The sequence below is a fragment of the Lolium rigidum genome, chromosome 2 (assembly GCF_022539505.1).
Source record: "Lolium rigidum isolate FL_2022 chromosome 2, APGP_CSIRO_Lrig_0.1, whole genome shotgun sequence".
Taxonomy (NCBI): domain Eukaryota; kingdom Viridiplantae; phylum Streptophyta; class Magnoliopsida; order Poales; family Poaceae; genus Lolium; species Lolium rigidum.
Window position 1 is genome coordinate 255,751,127 of NC_061509.1, and position 19,974 is coordinate 255,771,100.

General features: G+C 42.7%; 2 long non-coding RNA genes across 2 annotated transcripts; one reads left to right on the plus strand and one right to left on the minus strand.

The window, feature by feature from the left end:
* Positions 1-1,256: 1,256 nt before the first annotated feature.
* Positions 1,257-4,825, minus strand: LOC124693296. Its single transcript, XR_006999953.1, has 2 exons — positions 1,656-4,825; positions 1,257-1,532 (listed from the first exon to the last, which is right to left on the minus strand). It is a non-coding gene; the product is annotated as an uncharacterized LOC124693296 (long non-coding RNA).
* Positions 4,826-6,917: 2,092 nt separating this feature from the next.
* On the plus strand, positions 6,918-8,405 carry LOC124688601. Its single transcript, XR_006998578.1, has 2 exons — positions 6,918-7,967; positions 8,055-8,405. It is a non-coding gene; the product is annotated as an uncharacterized LOC124688601 (long non-coding RNA).
* Positions 8,406-19,974: the final 11,569 nt, after the last annotated feature.

The following is a 19,974-nucleotide window of genomic DNA, read 5'->3' on the forward strand; positions in this document are numbered from 1 at the left end:
ATATAAGCAGACCATCCATGCGAGATACAGAAGCTATGCCCACTAAGGGTATCATAGAAACAATTCATTTAGACATAGGCATGGTAACTATACATGACAGCCACTGTAACAACAGTGTAGCATAGTAATCACCTATGTAGCTGCATGCGAAAGGATTACAATAGGTTCCAACTGTTGCATGCCAGCTTCTGCTTGCTCTTTCTGTGTACGGTCTACTCACATAGTGGGTGTTGTATGTAGGTACCTGATAAATGTTCAGTTGTGTTTTTCTTCAGAGTTTGTAACTATCTTACAGGATGTAAGTATAATTTTGTTTATACATTTTTTTTGGTCTTGCTTCATTGGCTTCTTCTTTCTAATGTCTTCTTCTAGGTTTTTATTTTTCTACCTACAAGGCCTGGCAAATCGTAGTATGGTAGCTCTTATCATGCGTGCAAGCATTGTGGTGTGCCTTCTTAGTATAGGGAGCACTCTAAACGTATAAGCGGGAAACATCGATTTTCTTATATTGGGCCTTACCGTGGTGGACGGCTGTCCCTTCCCAATCAATCTATGTTATCTCCAAGATTTGCATTATACCGGTGGGATTAAACTTTTAGTTCCATCTCCAGATTGTGTCCGCTGTTCCATACTGGAGTTTACTGTGGTAGCACAATTTTGGGATGATCTGTCATTTGTTTTCATGGTTAACTCAGTGTACAATGTTTGGTCATCTACTATCTTTGGACCCACAGTTCCACAACAAAGTATAGATCTGCCCCCATTGAGCTAATCACTGCCTTACCTGAGACAACCATACAAACAACATAGTCAAATTTAATTGTCACATCTAGAGACGCGCTATTTGACTCCCAGGAGCAGAATATTATTCTGCACCCGGGCCGAACTCACCAGCCGCACCTTCCAGCCCCGCGCGTCGGACTTGCAAATCAGCCGAGCCAACCGGCCAGTTCACTGTGACATAATATTATGTTACATGCGAGGTAAGATGCGGTCTGTGGTAGAAATTGAGCACGTATCCAACCCACGATGATCTTCTGGGAACCACCGATGTAAGAATAGTGGGATCCAACGTAATAAAACGTAGAGACAGTTATGTCCACCGATTCAGCTCCATTTGTGCATTATTTGTAAGAACTAAGAAATTTGGCAACCAACGTAAAAAAACTTGTCTGCCAACACATTCCTCTACAGTACTTTTTTTCAGGGAAGCACATTCCTCTACTTCAGGTACCATACGTATGAAAACTGAGGGATGACGTAAATTACAACTGTGTATACATAAAGAACTCCAATACATTACATTCCATACTCCGGGGCATTGTAAATACGTAGTAAGACACAGTGATGCACAAACGTGTCTATGAGAACTGTTTGCCTTATTTACGGAAAAGATAAATACTGGAATTATTCTAAGTAACAAATTACATTCTCCAAATGGCATGGTAATCTGTGGAGCGAAAGCCACCGAACGAGATGCTGAATCCTTTCCATTTGCCAAAATTGCCAGGCTTGCTTAGTTGAGAGCAGTTCTTGTTTGATTCATGAAATAGCAGAAAAAATTATGTAAGAAACATCAAAAAGAGTACACAAACAAATAGATAGGAAAAATGAAACTTTAGTTACAACATGTGGTTCCCACGCATGCTGCTCACCACGCCACCGATACAACTGCCGCCGACGACGCCTATTCCACCAGCCGACCAGGGGCCCCACCGAGGACATCGAGAGCGCAGAGCCACGCGCCACTCACCCGGCCACCAAGTCCGCCTGTCGTCCGTCGGCCGCTCGCAGCCGTCGTCATGCCTCAGTTTCCAATTTCCAAACCGCGCATGTCGGTGCCACAATTAGAAACCCAACAGGAAGAAAATTGGGTGCGGCTGGGTACGCTCCCAATCCCACAACTGGCGAAATAAAAATTGTCGAGGTAAAACGATTACCATAACTGCTAAGATGGTACGAGCCACACCAACCAGGTCACATGGCTCTGCATTTTGGGATGTAGTTCTAACAAAATTTTGCTAACCAGAATTTTTTAGTGATCTAACCAAATTCGAACAAACACTTACGACAATGCAATGACCATCTTGATACTACATCACTGGTTTTCAGACAGTCCCAAGGAAACTTCTTTTTAAAGTACTAGTCCAAACTAGGAAATGAATATTTTTCTTTTCTTTTTTAGGCAAGAAGCAATGAGGCACCAAAACGACCTTTTCATTTTGAATAATTATTATGTTATTACGATGTATTGGTATACGGCATCCAGCACAGGCAAAAACTTACATGTTATGACCACCTATCGGTAACTCCACTTAGAGCACACCATAAATCATGCAGACCCTGAAATTGAATGTCATCATTCAGGCAACAGTGTCACATGTACCTTATGAAGGCATGGGAGGATCTTCATGGTAGCTTTAGGAGAATCTTGACATCTGATGCAGTAATCACTCTTGGTATGTGGAGTCTAAAGAAGAAACAAATGTTTTAGTTGACATTATTCTGAACATAACTAACGTGCTAAGTGATGTAATTTCACAAGTTTCTTCTATGCACGCAAGATAAGACAATTAATGATACATAATTGTAATTACAAGAAGCAAATATTGAAAATCTAAACAAGTACAAAAGTATGTTCAGGCATAAGAACAAACAAAAAAGTAACTACATCATGTTGATTGGAATATATCGGGCATAAGAAGGCACAAACACAATTAGACACTATCATAATCTAGAATTGCCGGAAGTTCTAAATACAAATATTTATATGAGAGCTAGCTAATTTCTCTTTTGCAGGGAGAGAGCTAGCTATTTCTGAAGTACAAAATTCAGCATTTAATTAATTGATAATCTTTTATTCCTCAACAAATGAATTGACAAGTATCTACCCAAACTTCAAGTTCTTCCATTTTGTATCGCCTAAACAATTTACAAACTAGGATTTGCCTATTGCAAAAGAAAACGCAGACAAGGAAACTGAAGCCACCGCTAGTTTGCATCGCTAATTAAGGAACAAGATTTGCACTGCAAAGATATGACATTAGACTATGTTCACAGTCTCTACAATTTGCCTGCTGAACTAACCCAGCAAAAAAATCATAGAAATAGCAATTAGATTTTTTATGGGCTGCTCAGTACGACAGTACCTCCATACATCGGGGAGAGCCCGGAGCATGGATCTCGAGCTGGTTAGAGCGTCGAGGGGATCTTTTTGCCAGAGATAGGACGTTTCTTACTGGCGTTCTAGCTGATGTTGACTGAAACCTCTGTAATGGCGCGAGTAGCACATCGGTAGCAAGAAGGAGAATTGCTGCCTCCCGTCGCGACAATCCCGCCGCCTCGAAGCCTCCTACAACCGCCCGCAGATACACCCGCAGCACCACGAGCAACAGACGTCAGACGATGCTGCAGCGCCAGCAGCAGCAGAAGAACCTTTAACATGGAACCAAAGCAGCTACATGATAAAAAGAAGTTACATCTCCAAGCAGCCTCTCACCAGTGTTGAGTTGATTTATATCAGCAACAATAATTAGTTGATTTAAATCAGCAACAATAATTAAGGCGGAGTTCTGATGCTGCATAATAACTGACTATCCACAAAAATTGTTCGTATCTCTGACTGAAAACCCAACCATCAGTAATTAAGGAGCACTAGTTGATGAGCTACTCGCTGGGTACCAAATGCAAAAATAGTCCATTCAGATGGATCAGTAGAAAATATATAAACTCAAATCAATTATAAACATTAGTTTGATCAGCAAGAACATTCTTCATAATGCAACTATGCCATGAATTTCAGTATTTGTGTTGATTAAACGTATTGGAAAGTTAACCCTCATCATGGAATACGAGTTTCTCAGGTCATTCTAAAACGAATGATAAATCGGCTAATTTATCCTAAAAGTGAGAAGCATAGTCTGCAGAAAACAGTCTACACAAATCTATCTGAAGCAGCATGGTTTTAACAAAAAATCTGAATAAAAAGGTAAGAAACAATTGCGACCTACGGCCACACAAGGCCAACACAAATAGGACAGTAAAATACCATCTTCTGCACACGCATTAACACAACAAGTAATTCCATTCATTTATTGCCAAGACAATCTATGGACTAAGGTGCACTAGAGCACTCGTACAATTGAATTCAGAATTCTATTTCGCATAGAACCGGAGCTAGACAAGATATTGCCCCAGCTCTGCTCTGGTACAAGGAAAAAGCAGGCCAGTTCCAAGAAACAACACACAAGGCACTGACGAGCAGAGTAGTAAGCAAGAATACACGCGTACGGATCACTGATAATATTGTATATTTGCCGACGCAGCTCGTACAGATCGGAATTTCCTATGGATCCAAATAATCAGCAGGCGCAAGAAAAAATTAAAACAGGAAGCAATCAACTAATCAAGTATGCATAAAATTGGGGGGACATTAGTAGCAAGAGCACGAAGAGAGTTCAATTACTCCAGAGTACATACGCGAGCCGGCTGCCTCCCGCCGCGACGAGCCCGCCTCCAGAGTACATACTTCGACGGGATCTGGAGGTTGGCTGCAATCCGCCGCAGTTCTCAACGCATCCGACCACGAGAACGCCGCTGAGGACTCCCGCCGCTTGGCGAGGCCGCTCACCACGCAGCAGCTCGCCGCCCGCCTCAATACCCAGCTGCAGCCCTAGGCGGTCGCCGGAGTTCCAACTGCAGCTGCTCGCCGTTCGCCGCCGGCCGCACGACGCCTCCTATATCGATATTGCAGAACCGCACGAACGCAAATATGGGCTTAGCTAGCACACACGTTAGTGTAAAAAAAAAACAGTCAATATAAAAAGATAATGTTGACTCCGGAAGTGGGTTCGGTGGAGGATGGTCCGGCTAGGTCGACCGACCCGGGGGTAGAATTACTTATTCTGCACCTGCGGGGTATAATAGAGTTTCCCAAACTCTATTAGACACCCTGGGTGCAGAATTAATTATTCTGCACCCAGCTCGATCGACCGAGCCGGTTTCTCTCGGCTCACCGAATCTGACCCACCGCGCCCGGTAGTTTTTCCCCTTTTTCTTACATGGACGGTTCCTCAATGTTTATGGTCGTGGGGTGCTGCCGTGTGACAGAGATTAGGTGACATGCAAGAGGCATGTCACGGATGAACAGTGCTGTGACATGCAACCAATGTTCTGATCGTTGGATTGAAAATGGATGGCCAGATGAACATGAACAGTAGCCGCTACAGGGACAATCTACAGTGCATCGCTACAGGGATAAATCTACAGTGCGTCACTACAGTACATCTGCTACAGGGTCATCTACAGTGCAACGCTACAGTGCTTGATCTTGTCTATCCATTTTCGATCCAACGGCCTGCAGCGCATGTTACGGCACTGTTCACCGGTGACATGCCCACAGCATGTCACTGGATCTCAGTCCGCTGCCGTGCTGGGAGCTAACCCATATTCATCAAATCCAGTGCGTGCGTGCGGTTGTGAGAATCGCCGGGCGGAGTGGTGCGGCCGGCGAGCGACTGCTGTGTATTGAGGCCGGCGGCGAGCGGCTTCAATCGAGATTGCTGCCGGCGGTGAGCACCTTCGTCTTGGGATTACGGCGCGCGGCGAGCGGCGTAAGCTGGGGATCGCGGCGAGCGGCGGCTGTCCTCGGCCGCCTGAATCGATTGGGGCTTGAAGTTTCTGGACTCGGCCGGCGACATCGTCAGCGGAAGGCGGCCAGACGGGCGTCGGCTTCCACACTTCACCGGGCGCCGGACGATCGAACACGGGCGCCGCTGGCCCGAGCCGCCCGCTCCCCGCTGTCGTCCCCGGCGGTTCCAGCGCGCCTCGCCAACAAGAATACTTGCGCCGCTTCTCCTACATCTGGTGCCAGCCGGCCACACCATCAGGCATCAGCTACTACTACTTGCGTCCGGCAAGCTCCGCATCACTTCATCCACGCATCTGCTACTTGGTGGGATTATACGCCAAGGTGAGTCGCTGTTGTTTCGAAATTATTCCATCAGATTTTTTTAGTTTCCGTACTCCATCTAGATAGATATGTGTGAATGTACATGCTTGTAAATCAATCACTAATAAGAAATCCTGCAAGGTTTGGGTGCTATAACCGCTAGATATATATGTGTGTATGTACATCCTTGTAAATCAATCACTAATAAGAAATCCTCTGATCCAAATTATTATCGTAAATTTACTGAATCTATACAAATTTTATGTAATTTTTTTACCTTAATCTGCTGATCGTCAAGCGATTAATATGTGTGTGCGCGATGTGCTCCACCGCTTGATCAATTCATTCGATTTAGAAGCCACGTTGTATGTGCGTTATGTCCGCAAACCAAAAGCATCAGTGGGAGTCATATCTATCAAGGAAGGAGCTACTCTGTAACTTAGTTAGCCTAGTCAGCCGCTAGCGTGCGTCGCATAGAAGCAACTCTCGCGAGATAGCACAGACATGTAACTAAAAGCTAATACTATACGTATACACGGTTGGACTGCATACTTAACAAGTTAACAGTGTCTCACAGTATCGAAGTTTCACACCAGTTTTACATAAACGAATACTGAAATTTATGGCATAATCCATTTATGGAGTTTTTTTTGCAATTGGTACCTGTGAGTAGCCCAATAGTTAGGTCTCCTAAATTACTGATGGTTATGTTTTCAGTCACATTTTCTGTATATTTACTTATTGTGTCGCTGCGCCGTAATTGTTGTTTGTGATTTAAATCATCCCAAGGTGAGAGGCTGCTTTTGGAGAGGTAATTTCCATTTTTTTAATGATGTAACTGTGTCGATTTGCTTCCTTGCTGATTTCGGTGGTACGCAACCTGTGATTTGGCGCTGCTTGCTTCTACATTTCCCACTGGTAATCTTCAGTACCAACCCATTTGCTACCAATTTGGATGAGTAAGTGTCGGTCTATTCTTGCCCATTGTGCATCATTTTGGTTAGCAATTGTTCAGTTTTACTCGCCATAAGTTTGTTGCTGTTAAAAATAAAGCTTGCGATAAGTACTTATGCAATTTCTTAGTTGTTTGCTGCAATGGTACCTCCAATCTAGTGCTAGTGGGCATGCTAGATTTAAATTTGTGCTACTCTTGCAAGCATAGATGTGGTAAAACACTTCTTTTGTGGGTAACAATTGAGATGAAGTGGCCTTGCATTGGTTGACTGAACAAAGGAGGTAATATCCTAGTGAAGACTGGAACTATGCTATAACTTGCTTGCATCAGGAAAAATGTATGTAATGGTGTAAGCAAATAGTATGTAAAAAAAAACTAATTCCCTGTCACCGCCCCCAGAGTCGACCTAAATGTTTGTTCAGAAATTTGAACCGTGACAGCACCGAAACCAACATGACTTTGTACATATCAGTGATCAAGTGTAGGTTTGTAGGTAGACTCTTCAACAGAATAATAAAATACAGATTTAGCAAATAAAGCTATGTATGCTAATACAACTTATTTAGTTATTCTGCGGCTTCAGCACTGTCATGTATTCATCGTAGCTGATGTACGATGATTTTTTGATGAACTATACTGCTTAGCTTGTTGGACATGCAGATTTTGTAGAAAATGAACAATAATAAAGTAGTTGTACCACTGCTATAGACATGCTTTTCTTTGGCCCCATTTAGTATTTATTCATCCACATGATTATATCCATGCTTTAAAAAATCCAGTATGTTATTGATCATTTCCATTTTGTCACATCAGCACTAGGCCAGTAGCTATAAGAGACTCTTTGGTTCTGAAACTATGGGCAGCTTGTTGCTAGCTTTAGCGACAGGTAGCAATCTGTGGCTTCGATGGGCGGCCAGGTCTCCAAAGGTCAACCACTGCCCATGTACTGACGAATTACGCAGCACACAACCACTGCCCATGGCTCTGATGTGAATGTGGCAAGGCAACTGAACAAGTTTTCCATGGCCAGATCGACGGCAATGCGATGCCATACAATCACATGTTATAACCAAAGCTTAATTTGCTTCTTATCCTATATGTTTGTGTACACTTTTTGAAATTTCCTTATAGTTTTTTCTACCATTTCAGATATCAAACATCAAGTGCTCAACATTAAATGGGAATGGCATATAGCTTCTGCTCTCAACTAAGCAAGCCTGGCAATTATGGCAAATGGAAAGGAACTAGCATTTCACTCCATAGATGATTCTGCCATTTGGACAATGTAATTTGTTACATAGATTGTTTCCACTGTTTATTGTAGGGCAAATGAGTCCACGCTTGTAGTAGTTCTTATGGATGCGATTGTGCATCAGTGTTACAATGCTCTCCAGTCATCATGACACTTTATTTATGCCAGGATTCTTATACTGTGTTGGCACCTGGAATTCTTAGGTCACATTTTATCCAATTTTTAATGGGAAGAAATGTATTTAATTATTTACATGACATTATGTGTATTGCGAGCAGAAGGCGGAGCGTGGCTTGCTGATAACTTTTCTTTAATCACGCCATTTGAATCTGTTTGATGGTTGCTAATATTCTTTTAAGATCCTAATGGTACAATGGAATGTGTAAAAAAATTACATTAGGTGCACATTGATTCCTAGTTTGAGCGTAATCTAATTGCTAAAATACTTATGTCGTTTGGCCATAGGATGAATAATATGCATTTTTTTATACTTCTAATGGTACAATAGATGTCACATGCATGCCCGTTTGGCTGCTTAAGCAAACTTTCCAGAAACTTACGGAGCCCATAACTTTCTTACAACACAACAGTGGTTATATTCTACGGCTGAGGAAGAGAGGAACAGAATCTTACAACGCATGCAGCCAGTTTATTATGGCACGCACAGGGCTGAACGAGTCGCCGGTCGTTCGGCTGGGTCGGTCTCGCGTGTGGGATGGGCAGGGTGCAGAATAATATTCTGCCCCCAGGGAGCCAAATAGCGCGTCTCGTCACATCTATACATATATATACCCTAAAGACGGTGTGAATATCACTCAAGGGGCGCGGCGTGCCGCCGCGCTGGACCTTCCTAGTTCCTGATAATCAGTCGATTGTTCTGGAAAAAAACTGAAGCTGACTGATGAAAGCTTTTGAACAAACATAATATATAGCTTGACATCGCCACATGTTTCCGCAGACGAACGGTTCCGAAGACCTGCTCTCCCGTTCGCCGATGCACGTCGGCTCGCGGGATGGAGAAGGCTACGATGGCGGCGCAAGCAGAGAGAGGTGGAAACCCTAACTCGTGTATTGGATGTGTTTCTGTGGTAGCCGGGCAGGAGATTATATAGGCTCGGGAAACCCTAGGCAACATGGGCCACGCCCACGTCGCACGAACGTTTCGAGTCGGTTACAGATAGCCCACGATCCGGGAGCGACCCGAACCGACTAACTGCGACGCGTTCGTCTAGGACTCTGTTCGTTTTCCTGAGCTGCAAAAAGTAAGGAAAGTCTCGGCTCGAGGCTCAATCCACTCACCACTCACCACGAGCGCGGCGCGCGTCGTGACGTGTCGAGTCGAGTCGAGACGAGACGAGCGAGCGAGGAGGAGGAGGAGCGCGTGTAGCACTCCTATTCTCACTCACTTACTAGTGGTGAAACAACCCACCTTATAAGGTGGTCTAACTTCCTCCCAACTTTCCATGTGGGACTAAACTTCCCACCTCTTGCCACTCCTTAGTGAGCTGCCACCAACTTGGGCTCAAACTCACAAGGCTGCCACTATGTGGGCTTTGAGATTTATAGGAAAACTGAAATCTAATTTGGGCCACTAAAAGTGGGCCCAATATTTCAACAATCCCCCACCAGATCTCAAATCCCCATTTAGAGATTTACCAATACTCGCTGCTTGTTTATATACCGGTGTTTCAGCGGAGACCGTTAAGTTGAACTTCCGCCTAGAACCTTAAGCTACATCCACTCACACTTGAACAATGGACTAAGCCTTGAATTGCAAGTTTTGCGTGAACAAGGTTTCACTCAAAGTCATGACCAGTACATGGCTGCCAGTAGCCTACCCCGCGGGTGAAGCATATGCGTCATACTTCATGGTCTCTTCATGAGTTTACTAGAGATCACCCAAATCTCATAGATTGCGACGTTTAACAATCGGACTCATATAGGTGTGTTATTTCAGGAATGCTCTGTAGGACAGCATCTTTGCTAAAATAGCCAACATAAACACATTAAGGCTTGTTGCCAACCTGCCTTACAGCAATCGAGAGTTGTGCATCTTCACATAGAGAGGGTTACATAATACTCTCCTCAATTAAACCACTAGTTTGTTCTTCCCAGGTCCTAATTCACGGGATCTCCGGTCACAAAGGTTGGGTTACCACTATGGCGTAACATCAACGGGTCTCAAACCCATCTCCTCGATGCACTTTCTATCACATTACGTGATAGTCCCTTTGTAAAGGGATCTGCCAGGTTTTTGTCTCGTTTGAATATATGTAACGGTTATTACTCCGGAGTTTCGCAATTTCCCGACGGACTTCAAACGTCTCTTGACGTGTCTTGATGACTTCGCGTTATCCTTAGAATTGTTCACTTTGACAATTACAGTTTGATTGTCACAATTCAAAAGGATTGCCGGAACAGGTTTTTCAACCACGAGGCAAGTCCATCAAGAGCTCACGCAACCATTCCGATTCAACGGTGGTTGTGTCTAAAGCAGTAAGTTCTGCTTCCATAGTTGACCTCGTCAATATGGTTTGCTTACAAGATCTCCATGACACTCGCGCCACCTCCAAAGGTAAATACATACCCACTTGTGGCGTACAGATCAGCTACATCTGAGATCCAATTCGAATCACTATATCCTTCAAGCACAGCTGGGTGCCCTAAATAGTGAATCCCATAACTCATTGTACCACATAGGTAGCGCATGACCCTATCAAGTGCATGCCAATGATCAGTACCCGGGTTTGACATGAACCTACTCAACTTGCTAACAGCAAAAGAGATGTCGGGTCTAGTCGCGCTCGCTAAGTACATGAGTGAGCAAACGATCTGAGAATATCTCAATTGAAATATAGCAATCCTCCGGTTCTTGCGTAGTGTCACACTGGGATCATAAGGTGTTGAAGAAGGCTTGCTATCAATATAGCCGAACCGGCTCAAGATCTTCTCAACATAATGGGATTGCGTTAGAGTAATCCCACTCTCGTTCTTAATCAGCTTGATGTTCGGAATCACATCGGCTTCTCCCGGATCTTTCATATCAAAGCTCTTTGACAAGAAAGACTTGACCTCGTGTATTACTTTCATGTTTGTACCAAAGATCAGAATATCATCCACATACAAACATAGTATAACACCTTCGCCCCCACCATGGCGATAGTAAACGCACTTGTCGACCTCATTGACAACAAAGCCTACACAAGTTAAAGTTCTGTCAAACTTCTCATGCCATTGCTTAGGTGCTTGTTTTAGGCCATATAAAGATTTCAGCAACTTGCACACCTTTCTTTCTTCACCTTTTACTACAAACCCATCAGGCTGATCCATATAGATTTCCTCTTCCAACTCTCCATTAAGGAAAGCTGTCTTTACGTCCATTTGATGAACGATAAGACCATAGGAGGCAGCCATGGATAGTAGTACTCGAATGGTGGTAAGTCTAGCGACAGGTGAATAGGTGTCGAAGTAATCTTCGCCTTCTCTCTGTGTGTAGTCTTTCGCTACAAGCCGTGTCTTGTACTTTTCAATAGTACCATCAAGTCTTAGCTTCTTCTTGAACACCCATTTGCAGCCTACTGGCTTGCATCCATGGGGTCGTTCTGACAACTCCCAAGTTCCATTAGAAAGAATCGAGTCCATCTCATTATGGACAGCTTCTTTCCAGTCATCTACATCTGGAGATGCATATGCCTCTGCAATGGACGTGGGAGTATCATCCACAAGGTACACAATAAAATCATCACCAAAGGATTTTTCAATCCTTCGTCTCTTGCTCCGTTTAGGAGCTTCATTGTCATCCTTCTCAGTAACATTCTCATGTGATTGTTCAAAATACTTATTAGATGTACTGGACTCAGGAATTATCTCAGTAGAAATTCTAGCAATGCTATGCATATCTTTCATAGGAAATATATTCTCAAAAAATGTTGCATCACGAGATTCCATAATAGTATCAACATGCATATCGGTACCTCGGATTGAACTACTAAAAATCTATATCCTACACTCCGCGGAGCATAACCTAGAAAGATACAATCCACTTGTCTTTGGTCCAAGTTTGCGCTTCTTAGTAATTGGAATATTGACTTTCGCCAAACATCCCCATGTGCGCAAATACGAAAGTGATGGTTTTCTCCCAGCCCACTCCTCGTAAGGGGTTTTATCTTTATTCTTGTTAGGAACTCTATTCAGGACATGACATGAAGTCAGCAAAGCCTCCCCCACCATGCCTTTGATAAACCAGCAAGTGGCTAACATGGAATTCACCAAGTCGGTCGGCGTGCGGTTTTTCCTCTCGGCAACCCCGTTTGATTGGGGTGAATAGGGAGGCGTCCTCTCATGAATAATGCCATGTTCCTCACAGAATTCATCAAAGATTTTAGGAAAATATTCGCCACCACGATCCGACCTAAGACGCTTGATCTTTCTCTCTAGTTGATTTTCAACTTCGGCTTTATAAATTTTAAAGTAGTCTAAAGCTTCATCTTTAGTTTGCAACAAATAAACATAGCAGAATCTAGTCGCATCATCAATCAATGTCATGAAATATCTCTTTCCACCTTTTGTCAACACACCATTCATCTCGCATAGATCAGAATGTATGAGTTCTAGAGGTGCCAGGTTTCTCTCCTCGGCCGCCTTGTGAGGCTTCCGAGGTTGCTTTGATTGCACACAACTATGGCACTTAGAACCTTTGGCAATGGTGAAATTCGGAATTAAACTTAAACTCGGATAGCCGAGACATTAAACCAAAATTAATGTGACATAAACGAGAATGCCAAACACCGGTATCATCACTAACATTGCCACAAATATGGTTCACGGACTTATTACTGAAATCGAAAGCGAAAAGCGGAACAAGCCTCCGCACTCATAGCCTTTACCAATAAATTGTCCAAACTTGGAAACAACTACTTTATTCGACTCTAAAACAACCTTAAACCCATCTCTCGCATAGAAGGGAGCCGCTAACGAGATTCTTGTTCATAGTAGGGACATGCCGCACGTTCCGCAGCTCGCACGATCTTCCCCGAAGTGAACTTCGGATCTACCGTGCCAATACCACGAACAGAAGCATGTGACCCATTCCCCATCAAGACGGAAGAATCCCGGCGACCCGGTAAGAAGTGAACATGGATATGTCAGCACACACATGAACATTAGCACCTGTATCAATCCACCAACATGGAGATTGAAATACCGAAAGAACAAGCAAAGAGATTACCGTACCCATCAGCATTGCTAGCGGTCACCGTGTTGACTTGCCTCCCCTTTTTCTTGCGGTCCGCCCTCTCGGGACAGTCCTTAGAAAAGTGGCCAGCCTCTCCACGAGTAAAGCAGCTCGGATCTGCTTTGTTTATCATCTTCTTCTTCTTGAAGGTTGTAGTCTTCATAGGCTTATTGAAGGAGGGCTTGTTATTCCCTTTGTTCTTGTCTGTAGGGTTTCTTCCGCACCATGTTGGCGCTAGACTCGACCCTCTCCTTTCTCGGTATTATCCTTAGCCCGAGCTTTCTCCTCAACATCAAGAGACGCTATCGGATTTTCAACCGATATCTCCTGTCTCTTGTGTTTGAGGGTTGTGGCAAAGTTCCTCCATGAAGGGGGCAACTTAGCAATAATGCATCCAGCCACAAACTTGTCAGGTAAGGCACACTTAAGGAGTTCGAGCTCTTTCGCAATGCACTGTATCTCATGAGCTTGTTCGACTACAGAACGGTTGTTTACCATCCTGATGTCATGGAAGCTCTCCATGATGTACAGTTCACTGCCTGCTGATACGTCCCCGACGTATCCATAATTTCTGTTGTTCCATGCTTGTTTTATGACAATACTTACATGTTTTGCTTGCACTTTATGATGATTTCGTGCGTTTTCCGGAACTAACCTATTAACAAGATGCCACGGTGCCGGTTCTCGTTTTCTGCTGTTTTTGGTTCCGAAAAGGCTGTTCGGGCAATATTCTCGGAATTGGACGAAATCAACGCCAAACCTCCTATTTTTCCCGGAAGGCTCCGAACACCGAAGAAGAGTCGGAGACGGGCCGAGGGCCACCAGACCATAGGGCGGCGCGGCCCGGCCCGGGCCCGCGCCACCCTATGGTGTGGAGCCCCCGAGTGCCCCCTCGCGCCGCCTCTTCGCCTATAAAATCCCTTTCGACCTAAAAACGCAGTACCAATTGACGAAACTCCGAGAAAGACTCCGGGCGCCGCCGCCATCGCGAAACTCCAATTCGGGGACGAACTCGTTCCGGCACCCTGCCGGAACGGGGAAGTGCCCCGGAAGCCATCTCCATCAACGCCACCGCCTCCGCCATGCTCCGTGAGTAGTTCCCCCATGGACTACGGGTTCTAGCAAGTAGCTATGTCGGTATACTCTCCCCCATGTACTTCAATACAATGGTCTCATGAGCTGCCTTACATGATTGAGATTCATCTGATGTAATCGGTGTTGTGTTTGTTGGGATCCGATGGATGATACATTATGATTAGTCTATCTATAAAGTTTGTGAAGTTATTGTTGCTGCAATCTTGTTATGCTTAATGCTTGTCACTAGGGCCCGAGTGCCATGATCTTAGATTTAAGCTCTATACTTATTGCTTAGATTGTATCTACAAGTTGTATGCACATGTCACCGTCCGGAACCAATGGCCCCGAAGTGACGTAAATCGGGACAACCGGAGGGGATGGTAGTGATGTGAGGATCACATGTTTTCACGGTGTGTTAATGCTTTGCTCCGGTACTCTATTAAAAGGAGTACCTTAATATCCAGATAGTTTCCCTTGAGGCCCGGCTGCCACCGGCTGGTAGGACAAAAGATGTTGTGCAAGTTTCTCATTGCGAGCACGTACGACTATATACGGAAAACATGCCTACATAATTAATAAGCCTGATGTTCTTTCTTAATGCCTTTGATTCCTATCAATTGCCCAACTGTAATTTGTTCACCCAACACTTGTTATTGGAGAGTTACCACTAGTGTAGATCGCTGGGAACCCCGATCCATCTCTCATCATCATATACTTGTTCTACATGTCATTGGAAGTAGTATCAACTATCTTCTCGTGCCATTGCTCTCATATTGCCATTACTGCTGCTGTGTTACTGTTACTATCGCTCTCATATTACTGCTACTTTCACATCACCCCTGTTGCTAGTGCTTTTCCAGGTGCGGCTGAATTGACAACTCGGTTGTTAAGGCTTATAAGTATTCTTTACCTCCCCTTGTGTCGAATCAATAAATTTGGGTTATACTACCCTCGAAGACTATCGCGATCCCCTATACTTGTGGGTCATCAAGACTGTTTTCTGGCGCCGTTGCCGGGGAGGCATAGCTCTACTCATAAGTTCACCTAGGGAGTACACTCTACCTCTCTCTCTGTTTTATTTTATTTTGCTTTGCTTAGTTTACTTTTGCCTAGTTTATTTGTGCTTAGTTTATTTCTGTCTAGTATTACTTTGCTTAGTTTACTTTTGTCTAGTTTATTTCAGTTTTGTTTTATTTTTCTCATATACCCAAAAATCCATAAAAATTTGAAAAACCTAAAAATTAAAAACTGTTGTTATGGGAGAACCAACAACCTACTTGGAGCTTATAGAATGTTATAATAATTATAGAAAATCAAGAGCTGGTGAAGTAATGAGTGCTATGATAGAAAAAGTGAATACAATTGCTAAAATCTTGCTTAAACGCCATGATATAAACTGTTGCTCTCAACAGGATACTAAACATCTTAAATTTCAATGTGGCTTTAGTGAGGAATTTTTAATTAAGAACTATAATCGGAATTGCTATATTCATTATGGGTTCGAAGAGGTAGAACAATTTGTCGTGTTTATGGGAGCCTCGGAGATCGAATCCTTCATGGTTGAGAATTATGAAACTTGTGTTGTTTGTAAGGACCTTAAAGATTATGTCTCTTCTATCCTTAATTGTTGCATAGAATGCTTCGGTAATAATCCTTATATCATTGATTATAAAGAGAGACACATTAATGCACAAGAATGCACTCACAATTTGCGGGAACCGGTGGAAGAAGAAATCGATGAACCTGAAAGCGCATTGGATGAAAAAGAGGAGGAAATTGATGAACCGAAAGCTCATTGGATGAAAAAGAAGAGGAGAGCGACGAACAAAAGGAGGAAGAATGGATTAGCTACCCATGCCAACCTTCTAATGAGAGTAACTCTTTATCTCTTACATTATTTGATTGTCCTCCATGCTTACCGAAAGAGGTTGAATGTTATGTTCCTGTGGATTCTCTTGAAATATTCCCTATGAGTAATACTTGTGAGAATGATTATGCTACTGTTATTTATGATAATCCATGCTATTTTGATAAATCTTATGATAATGTTTTGTTTGTGCCTGATGTCGAAATGCATGGTACTAAAGAATTTTGCTTGGCAAATGTTTATGATAAAGCTCTAGATGATGGTCCTATGTTACTTGATAATATTAATTGTGCTACTAATGAAAATGGGATTGGAGAGTTATTGACTTTATCTATGTGTCCCATATCTCTTGAGATTGATCAACTACCTTGTTATATTATTAATAAAAGTAAGTTTGAAAGTTTTAATTCCACTATTCTTGAACTTGATAAAAATTATATGTTTGGAAATCATGAGAAGCATGCTGCATGTGATATTTATATTGTTGAGTTTGTTCATGAAGCTACTGAAAATTATTATGAGAGAGGAAAATATGGTAGTAGAAATTTTCATGGTACTAATACACCTCTCTATATGCTGAAATTGTTGAAGTTACACTTGTTCTATCTTCCTATGCTTGTTACTTTGCTTTTCATGAACTTGTTTATTTACAAGATTCCTATGCATAGGAAGCATGTTAGGCTTAAATGTGTTTTGGATTTGCCTCTTGATGCTCTCTTTTGCTTCAAATACTATTTCTTGCGAGTGCATCATTAAAACTGCTGAGCCCATCTTAATGGCTATAAAGAAAGCAACTTCTTGGGAGATAACCCATGTGTTATTTTGCTACAGTACTTTATTTTATATTTGTGTCTTGGAAGTTGTTTACTACTGTAGCAACCTCTCCTTATCTTAGTTTTGTGTTTTGTTGTGCCAAGTGAAGCCTCTAATCGAAGGTTGATACTAGATTTGGACTTCTGCGCAGAAACAGATTTCTATCTGTCACGAATCTGGGCTGTTTTCTCTGTAGAAAAATCAGAAAAACATGCCAATTTACGTGCGTGTTCCTCAGATATGTACGCAACTTTCATTAGTTTTGAGTTTTCTGATTTGAGCAACGGAAGTATTTTATTAAAATTCGTCTTTGCTGGCTGTTCTGTTTTGGCAGATTCTGTCTCTGTTTTTTGCATTGTCTCTTGTGGACTTTAAGCGAGCTTTTCTAGACATAGAGAGCTGTAGCTAATGTTTTATTGAGTTCTTGCAATGTGCCACTACAGGACCAAGGTGGATTCAATTTTTTTTGAGTACTAACCCCTCTAATGAAGTTTATGAGAAGTTTGTTGTGAAGGAAGTTTTCAAGGGTCAAGAGAGAAGGATGATATATGATCAAGAAGAGTGAAAAGTCTAAGCTTGGGGATGCCCCCGTGGTTCATCCCTGCATATTTCAAGAAGACTCAAGCGTCTAAGCTTGGGGATGCCCAAGGCATCCCCTTCTTCATCAACTTATCAGGTTCCTCCCCTGAAACTATATTTTTATTCAGTCACATCATATGTGTTTTACTTGGAGCATCTGTGTGCTTTTATTTTTGTTTTTTTGTTTGAATAAGATCGGATCCTAGCAATCCTTGATTGGGAGAGATACACGCTCCGCTTTTTCATATGAACACTTGTTCTTCGTTTTACTTTTAATGTTCAATGATAAAAGTTGGAAGCTACATCACTTATTGGTTATTTGGTTGGGAAAAGAAAATGCCTCATATGTTGTGGATAATTTGACACTTGGCAATTGTTTTGAGCTCTCAAGTGGATCATTAAGTTTTTGCATGTAGTTTAAACCTATTAGTGGAGAACTACCGTAAAGCTTGTTAAAATTGGTTTGCATAATTGATCTCTCTTAAGGTCTAGATATTTTCTGGTAAAGTGTTTGAGCAACAAGGAAGACAGTGTAGAGTATTATAATGCTTGCGATATGTTCTTATGTAAGTTTTGTCTGTACCGGTTCATACTTGTGTTTGCTTCAAACAACCTTGCTAGCCTAAGCCTTGTATCGAGAGGGAATACTTCTCATGCATCCAAAATCCTTGAGCCAAAAACTATGCCATTTGTGTCCACCATACCTACCTACTATGTGGTATTTCCTGCCATTCCAAAGTAAATTGCTTGAGTGCTACCTTTAAACAATTCAAAATTTATCACCTCTGATTTGTGTCAATGTTTTATAGCTCATGAGGAAGTATGTGGTGTTTAGCTTTCAACCTTGTCATTTACTTTTGACGGACTCTCATATGGACTAGTGGCACATCCGCTTATCCAATAATTTTGCAAAAAGAGCTGGCAATGGGATTCCCAGTCCCAAATTAATTAAACTAATTAGACACTCCTCCATGGTATGTTATTGTTGGAAGGCATCCGAAGGATTCGGTTAGCCATGGCTTGTGTAAGCAAAGGTTGGGGGGAGTGTCATCATCATAATAAAACTAAAATAAAAAGGCACTCCTTCATGGTATGAGATTGTTGGCAGGCACCCGAGGATTCGGTTAGCCATGGTTTGTGAAAGAAAGGTTGGAAGGAGTGCCACCCAAAAATAAAATAAAATGGGAGCCGCTCTTGAATGTCCGGTTGGCGAGGTAGTTAGTGTACCCGTTACCATTCGTTGACAACAACAAACACCTCTCAAAACTCTACTTTTATGCTCTCTATATGTTTTCAAAACCAAAGCTCTAGCACAAATATAGCAATCGATGCTTTCCTCTTTGAAGGACCATTCTTTTACTTTATGTTGAGTCAGTTTACCCATTTCCTCCCACCTTAGAAGCAAACACTTGTGTTAACTGTGCATTGATTCTTACATACTTGCATATTTGCATTCATCATATTACTTTGTGTTGACAATTATCCATGAGATATGCATGTTGAAAGTTGAAAGCAACCGCTGAAACTTATATCTTCCTTTGTGTTGCTTCGATGCCTTTACTTTGAATCTATTGCTTTATGAGTTAACTCTTGTGCAATCTTTTGATGCTTGTCTTGAAAGTACTCTTTATGAAAAGTTTTGCTATATGTTATCTACTTGTTAGCAACTATAGATCATTGCCTTGAGTCACTTCGTTCATTTCATATGCTTTGTAATAGTATGATCAAGGTTATGTAAGTAGCATGTCACTACAGAAATTATTCTTTTTATCGTTTACCTGCTCGGGACGAGCAGGAACTAAGCTTGGGGATGCTGATACGTCCCCGACGTATCCATAATTTCTGTTGTTCCATGCTTGTTTTATGACAATGCTTACATGTTTTGCTTGCACTTTATGATGATTTCGTGCGTTTTCCGGAACTAACCTATTAACAAGATGCCACAGTGCCAGTTCCTGTTTTCTGCTGTTTTTGGTTCCAGAAAGGCTGTTCGGGCAATATTCTCGGAATTGGACGAAATCAACGCCAAACCTCCTATTTTTCCCGGAAGGCTCCAGAACACCGAAGAAGAGTCGGAGAGGGGCCAGAGGGCCACCAGACCATAGGGCGGCGCGGCCTGGCCTGGGCCCGCGCCACCCTATGGTGTGGAGCCCCCAGGTGCCCCCCTGCGCCGCCTCTTCGCCTATAAAATCCCTTTCGACCTAAAAACGCAGTACCAATTGACGAAACTCCAGAAAGACTCCAGGGG